The sequence below is a fragment of the Pinus tabuliformis genome, chromosome 5_1 (assembly GCF_031772625.1).
Source record: "Pinus tabuliformis cultivar Carrire ecotype Pingquan chromosome 5_1, CPIR1, whole genome shotgun sequence".
NCBI lineage: Eukaryota > Viridiplantae > Streptophyta > Pinopsida > Pinales > Pinaceae > Pinus > Pinus tabuliformis.
In genome coordinates, this window is record NC_142305.1 from 207,460,531 (window position 1) to 207,468,289 (window position 7,759).

The following is a 7,759-nucleotide window of genomic DNA, read 5'->3' on the forward strand; positions in this document are numbered from 1 at the left end:
TAACACAAAGACAAAATATTTGTATATATTAGAAGCTGATCAAATCCTTGATCACCATCGCACCAAGATTGAGGTCTTCAAAACCCGCCAGTTCGAATTTGCATGGTCCCAGATTGATTCTTTCTGACCAGGTTGAAAATATGACGAGGTCCAAAACGGATGAAGCTGCAGCCAAGTCTACCTCAAAATATCTTGCCATGTTGGCTGCCAATAAATGCTCTCATGTGACTTCGAATTCTGCTGCAATGGATGAAAGAAGATCGACGAAATTTTCGAGGCACAAGAATATGATCACTCCAGAGGTGCGTATTGTGTATGTTTATGAACCTAAGATTATCAATACTGACCCAGAAAACTTTCGATCTCTGGTTCAGAAGCTAACAGGGAAATCTAGCCATAAATCAAAGGCGAGGAAAAGGCAAACGGACAATCTAGAAAACATGTTTTCTAATATGACCAACCGCCTATCATGGAAAATAAAGCTACAAAATTCTCAGCAGAATATTGGCCTGGTTTACCTGAAGGGTTCTGTGACATGGACATGATTTTACCCAGTCTGATGAATCAGGGATTACTGAATGAGGTTCCTCTGATTTCCCCCGGTCTGGTGAATGAGGGATTATCCTCTGAGATAATCACTGCCGAAGATGGCGCAGAAAATTTCAAATATACTTTCTATAGCAACGATCAAGTGCCTTCGCCTTCTCCCGTGACCAATTATCAACTGCCTTCTTTTTTTCCCGTAACCAATGATCAAGTGCCTATCACAGAAAACATCGCTACAATTTGTTCGACTGAGAATTGCACTGTTTTCTATAAAGTATTCAGTGACACAGATATGGTCTTCTCCTCTTTGATGAATCCGGGACTACTCGATGAAATTCCCCTAATTTGGAACAATTCGCCGGTTTGTGACATGTATAATCTGGCTGGTGCTTGCAAATGAACCTAAGGATATGATTTCCTTGAGATAATGTCCAAGAAGATACAATTTCCCCAGAGTTGTAGCGTTGTGCTTGACGTTATCGGCAGTTTGATACTCGTTATCATATATTGTTGTCGTCGTAATATCATATGATATAAAAAAACATCGTTTATGATATAATGTAATCCATATCTTTATATGAGAGCGAATTTCCTATGTGGTCAATTTTATATTTTTAAAATTCTTAGATAACTAGTTTAGCTATTAAAATGAAATGAAATGGGGTAAATGGAAGGATGAGAAAATTATGAAAATAAGGTTGGAAAGAATTCAAATAGAGTCAACATATTTAATATAGAAAATATGACAACAATAATCAACTATAGTGAATATGGTCAAACTTAGTCAACCATATTCAACCACACTTGAAACAACTCAACAATGGTAAACCATGGTAACCATAGTCAACCACAACTAACGTGATCATCCATGGTCAACCACTCTATCAAGCATGGTAAACATCTTCATCAATATTCATCTATTGCTAAACATTTCCAACCATGGTCACCCATGTTCACCCATAGTGAACCATGCACCTATAATGAGATCCATAGTAGAAAATGCTAACCATGATCAAACATGGACAAGAAGTTCAACCTAATTCAACCATTCTAAAACTAGTTCATGAATGCTTAACATGGTCGTTAATGGTCAACCATATTTAACATCCTTGTCACCAACGGCCTACCATGGTCATCTATGGTCAATCCTTATTAACCCTTAGTCAAGGATGGTCAATCCTCATCAGCATTGACAACTATGTATAATGTCATCAACCATTGTCAACTGGGACCCCCTTCAACCATCATCAACCATAGTCAACAATAGTCAACCTTAGTGAACCTTATTCAAGCATATGATGACCAAAATTAACTTTACTCAACCATAGTCAACCACAATCAACCATATGTTGACCATAACTACTGTTACTTAACCATAGTCAACCATATTCAACATTAAGCATAGCTTGTTATTCGTTGCATAGTACTATGGCATATTCATTGTACTATGGTTGACCATGGTTTATATACATTAACATAGTCTTCATTGTGAAACATGGTCAAGCATGGCCAATCATTGTCAACATGGTCACAAAATCTCATTGTTATAATAGTCAAGCATGGTCACAATCAACCATTATAACATGGTTGATCATAGTCAATGTCATCACCTAGTCAACATAGTCAACCATAGTCACCATATTAAACTATAACCAACATACTCAACATATAGAAATGATCAAGAGTAATCAAACGTAGCCGACTTAGGAAAACTCGATTAACCATATTCAACCATGCTTGAAACTACTCAACAACGGTTAAACATGGTAACCATAGTCAACTGTGGCCACCGCGATCATCCATGGAAATCCATGTTCAACCACTTTAAAGAGCATAGGCAACATGATAATCCATATTCATCTATTGCTAAATGTCGCCAACCATGGACAACCAAGTTCACGTGTAGTCAACCATTCTTAACCATAGTCAACCATGCTCCTATAATTGCATCCATGGTTGAACAAGCTAACCATGCTCAAACAAGGAGAATGAGTTCAACCATATTCAACCATGCTCAAACTAGTTCAACTAATTCACCAACACTCGTGGACATTCCACTCGACAATTTTTCATAATAGATTTAATAAATTATATTCAAAATATCCAAAATCTAGACGATGAGGTTGTATTTCTCCTTAGATTTATGAATCTACAAATTTTTGTTTACCACATATGCGCACATACTATAATTATGCAAAAAATAGAAAGAAATGAAATAAAAGTTCACAAACCATGATTTGACACAAGATATAACCTGGGAAACCCTTCCAATAGAAAACCCAGTCGGAAGGTGAGGCCACTCTACTCTCTTTCCCTCAATAGAAAATTGTTGCGAATACAAGGAAATAAGGTGTGTGGCTCAAGGGTTACTACACTACTCAAATACTCTTAATGTGTTGTCTCCCTATCCCTCCTCGCTACTTTTCTCGTCTATGGAACAAATGCGCTCAAAAATAATGGAACCCCTTTTCCTCCTAGCAGCCGAGTTATAACACAACTCGATAGCCTACTAATAGTTAGGTTTGAATACCACAACTCTTAATGAAAGTTATAGCATAGACTCTTCTAAAGTGTTCTTCATCATGATCATGTGCTTATCCCATTTTCCTTTAGTAATGGGTGTTGACATGACATCCTCTCAAATTATGGTGGACAAAACAAGAAGGTCAACCTCTTAGTGGCATAAGTTTTACATAGGGACCCCGATTAAGGTGATTCTTATGCTGTTGGAAAGGTCTTTGTGTGTAGAATAGGAAAGAAAGGTGCAACACTAAAGTGGAATGTTTTAACCCCAAAAAACATTACTTGATGCCTCAATATGATTTCAGAAGGTTTTAGACCCTAATTTTCCAAACTAAGTCCCTTTGGTAAAAAATGGTCGGGTGAGCATATTCCTCCTTTTTTTCGACTCGAAAAGCATCGAGATTGATGAAAAATAATATATTCAGCCAATCCAAGTAATCGACAATGATTAACCATGGTTAAGATGGCCATTAATGGTCAACCATTTTATGGCCTACAATGGTCACATATGGCCAATCCTTATTAACACTTGGTCAACAATTGTCAACCATGGTTGACCCTCTTCAAGCATGCTTAACCATAGTCAACAAGAAGCAATCTTAGTCAACCATATGTTCGCCATTTCTAACTTTAATTAACCATAATCATCCATATGTTCTAATTTGATTTCAAATTCTTCTGTCGTGGAGGAAAGAAGATTGAGAATTTTTTTGAAGCACAAGAATGCAATGAGTCGAGAGGTCCGTGTTGTCTATTTTTATGAATATGTGATTATAAATCCTCACCTAGAAAACTTTCAATCTCTTGTTCAGAAACTAATAGGGAAATCTAACCATAAATCAAAGTAAAGGAAAAGGAAAATGAATCACACCAAACCATCCTCTCAGTTAATCACTAGAGAAATAGGAGCAAAAAATCTAGAAAATATTTTTCTAATAATGGTCAACTGCATATCATGGAAAGTATAACTACAAAATCTTCAACAGAGGATTGGCCTAGTTTATCTGAAGGGTTCAGTGACATGGACATGATTTTACCCAGTCTAATGAATTAGGGAATACTGAATGAGGTTGCTCTAATTTCCCCGGGTCTGGTGAGTCAAGGATTATTCTCTTAGATAATTGCTACTGAAGATGGCATGGAAAGTTTAAAATATACCAAGTCTATAGCAATGATCTCCCATGATCAATGATCAACTTCCTTCTTTCTTTCCTGTAACCAATGAAAAACTTCCCGTCACAGAAAACATAACTACAAATTGTTCACCTCAGGATTGCACTGTATTACTTAAAGTATTCTGTGACACACACATGGTCTTCACCACTTTCATCAATCGAGATGCTTCACTGATTTCTAACATGTAAAGTTTGGCTACGGTTCGCAAATGGACCTAAGGATATCATTTCCATGACACAATATCTAAGGAGATACAATTTCCACATAGTTGTATCCTTGTGCTTGACGTTATTGTAGGTTTGATACTCCTTATCATATATTATTGTCATTGTAATATCGTATGATATAAAAAAAAATGTTTATGATGTGATGTTGAAGATAATGGAGAATATCCTAGAATAGGTAGAGTTGGTTCACATAGCCTCAAGATAGGAATTAGTTTCTATTTCTTAGGATGTTGTTCTAAGTTCCCTAAAACTATGTATTCTATTTAATGTGTAATGTTGATGAACAATTCAGAGTGTTCTACAGAGCTAGACTCTCCTGGTTTAGACTCTCTTTCGTAGAGCTAACCAGTGGGTTTTATTTTCATTAATACAAACATTGCCATTTTTTTCATGGTATCAGAGCGTCAGGGTTGAGGAACCTATACACTAGCTGGTGGGTGGTTCTTTGAACCGAAATTGTCGCAGGTTTTGAGTGGACAGCCGCGACGATCCCTATTAAATCATCGTAGGTTTTGAGTGGATAGCCACAACGATCACTATTACACATCCAGAATTTTTCATTTTTCAATCATTGCACTTTTCAGGTGATGAAAAATTGTGACAGTCTCGGAAAATTGGTGTATTTCATCGACTAGTCTCGAATATTGGGCAAATATCAACGTCAATCATGTAAATCAAAGAAAATTAGAAATGAAGCCAAGAACAAGGTTGTAGCTGTCAGAGAAGCTGAGTGGGGAAGCCAAGAACAAGGTTGTAGCTGACAACAGGAGGTTGTTTAGAGGCTGAGAAAAAAGCCACGGTGATCTGCGCGTGTGCTGCGAGATCGAACAACAGTGATCTGTCTCTATCACAGATTTGGGGTAGATTTAACATCTTTTACCTATCAATTTTTTTTTCTAAATCGCCAAGATGAATAACAACATATTTGAAGCATGCATGAATGAGCATAACAAGCTCGATGGTTCCAATTATGCAAATTGGAAGTTTAAGATGCAGACTCTACTAGAAGCGCAGAATGCTTGGTAGATTGTGAATGGGAATGAGCTGAAGCCCGCGGTTGGATCAGCAATAGTCCCAGATTGGGAGAAACGAGAAAGTAGAGCAAGGAAAATGTTAAAGATGTCAGTGAAAGACTGTATTGTTCCGCATATCAGAGAAGGTAATTTAGCTAACGAGATCTATGGAACTCTGAAGGAATTGTACGAGATCATAAATTCAAATCGTCTTTTGTTCCTCAAGAGTAATATTCTGTGCATGAAAATGGAGGAGAATGAAATGATTGCTTCATTTGTAGCAAGGATAAAGGATCTGAAAACCAAATAATCAGATATTGGTCATACAATAGACGATACAGATCTTGTGAACGTTACAATGAATGGTGTCCCTGATGATTATCATATGTTAATTATTGGGATCAATGCCAGAGAAAAGGTCTCACATTTTGAAGAGCTGACAGGTATATTGATGCAGGAAGAAGAAAGGAGATCGAATTTGAAACCCCAGAGTGCCTCTCTTTAATTAGTGGCGAGGAAGAACTTCTACAAAGTGAAAGGAGGTCCACAACAGCAAAACAGAGCAAGTTCACATAAACAACCAAATCTGACTCAAAGTATGCATCCGAATAAAACTACTCTGAAACTAAATGTTTTTGTTGTGGAAAATTGGGTCATATTGCGAGGGAATGTAGGAAAAAGAAGTATCATGAAGAACCGCAGAAGTCAAAGAGACATGTAGGTCATCTCGCGAACAGTGGTCAGGTGCAGAATTTGAGATTGTTCATGGCAGATCATGATGAAAATGTTGATGCAAACATTTGGTATGTAGATTCAAAAGCATCAACACACATGACAAGGAACAAGCACTGGCTGGAGGATTTTAAAGAGATCAACGAAGGTGCACAGATTTACCTAGGAGATGACAGAAGCCATCAAATCAAAGGATGTGGGAAAGTTTCTGTCATTCTACCTGATGGTAATATTAAACAAATTTATAATGTAATGTATGGGCCTGACATAAAAAATAACTTCATTTCTGTATCAATGATTACAGATCAAGATTTGAAAGTTGAATTCTTTAAATCTAATTGTTACATTAAGGATCTGCTAGTTGGTATGAAGACAATTGCTACAGGAATCCGGATAGGAGGACTGTAAAAGTTGGATGTGAGAACTGCACTGGTTTGAGCATTGACAACAGTGAGCCTGACTACAGAAGAGCTTTGGGACCAGAGATTGGCCACATCAATTACAATGATTTGTTGTTACTAGAGAGAAAAGAAATGGTAATAGATCTTCCTATGCTAAAGCAAGTACATAATGATTGTGATGCTTGTCATTTAGGAAAAAAGCACAGAGAAGAATTCCCTGTTAGAGAAGAAAAGAAACAGAGGGATATACTGAAATTAGTGCACAAAGACCTTTGTGGCCTCATGCAGACAAAATCATTAGTAGGTGCAGAGTATTTCCTATTGTTTATTGATGATTGTATGAAGTTTTCTTGGGTGTATTTCTTAAGTAATAAGAGTCATACATTCGAAGACTTTAAGCAGTTTAAAAATATGATTGAAAGAAAAACAGGGAAACCGATAAAAATTCTTCGTTCTGATCAGGTGGGAGAATATAGGAAAGATGAGTTGATAAGATATTGTAAAGATCATGGAATTTTGCAGCAGTTCACGGCACCCCATACTCCATAGCAGATTGGAGTAACAGAAAGGAAGAACAGAAATTTGGTGGAATGTGCGAGAAGTATGCTGAAAGGTAAGAATCTTTCAAATGGTATTTGTGTTGAAGCAATGAGTACTGCAGTTTATTTAAAAAATAGGAGTCCTACAAGAAGTCTTGAGTTTAAAACTCCTTTTGAAGCTTTGTATGGATATAAGCCTGCAGTAAAACACTTAAGAATATTTGGATGTAAAGAATTTTCCCACATACCAAAGGAATATAGAAAGAAATTAGACTCAAAAGCCATCAGATGCACTTTTATAGGGTATTGTTCGTCATATAAAGCATACATATTATTTAATCCCTCTACTCACAAGATCTTTGTTAGTAGAGATGTTAAATTCCATAAGCAGGATAGTGAAGAAACTGATGAGCACTATGACGGATGGGACATTCCGTAATTTGAAGAGGAGGGTGCAAAGAATAACCAGGATCAACAACAAACAAAGGCAGAGGATGAACAACAACAGCAATAGCAACAACAACAACAACAACAATAGCAATAGCAATAGTAATAGCAACAGCAACAACAACAACAATAGCAGTAGGAGCAGCAACAAGAAG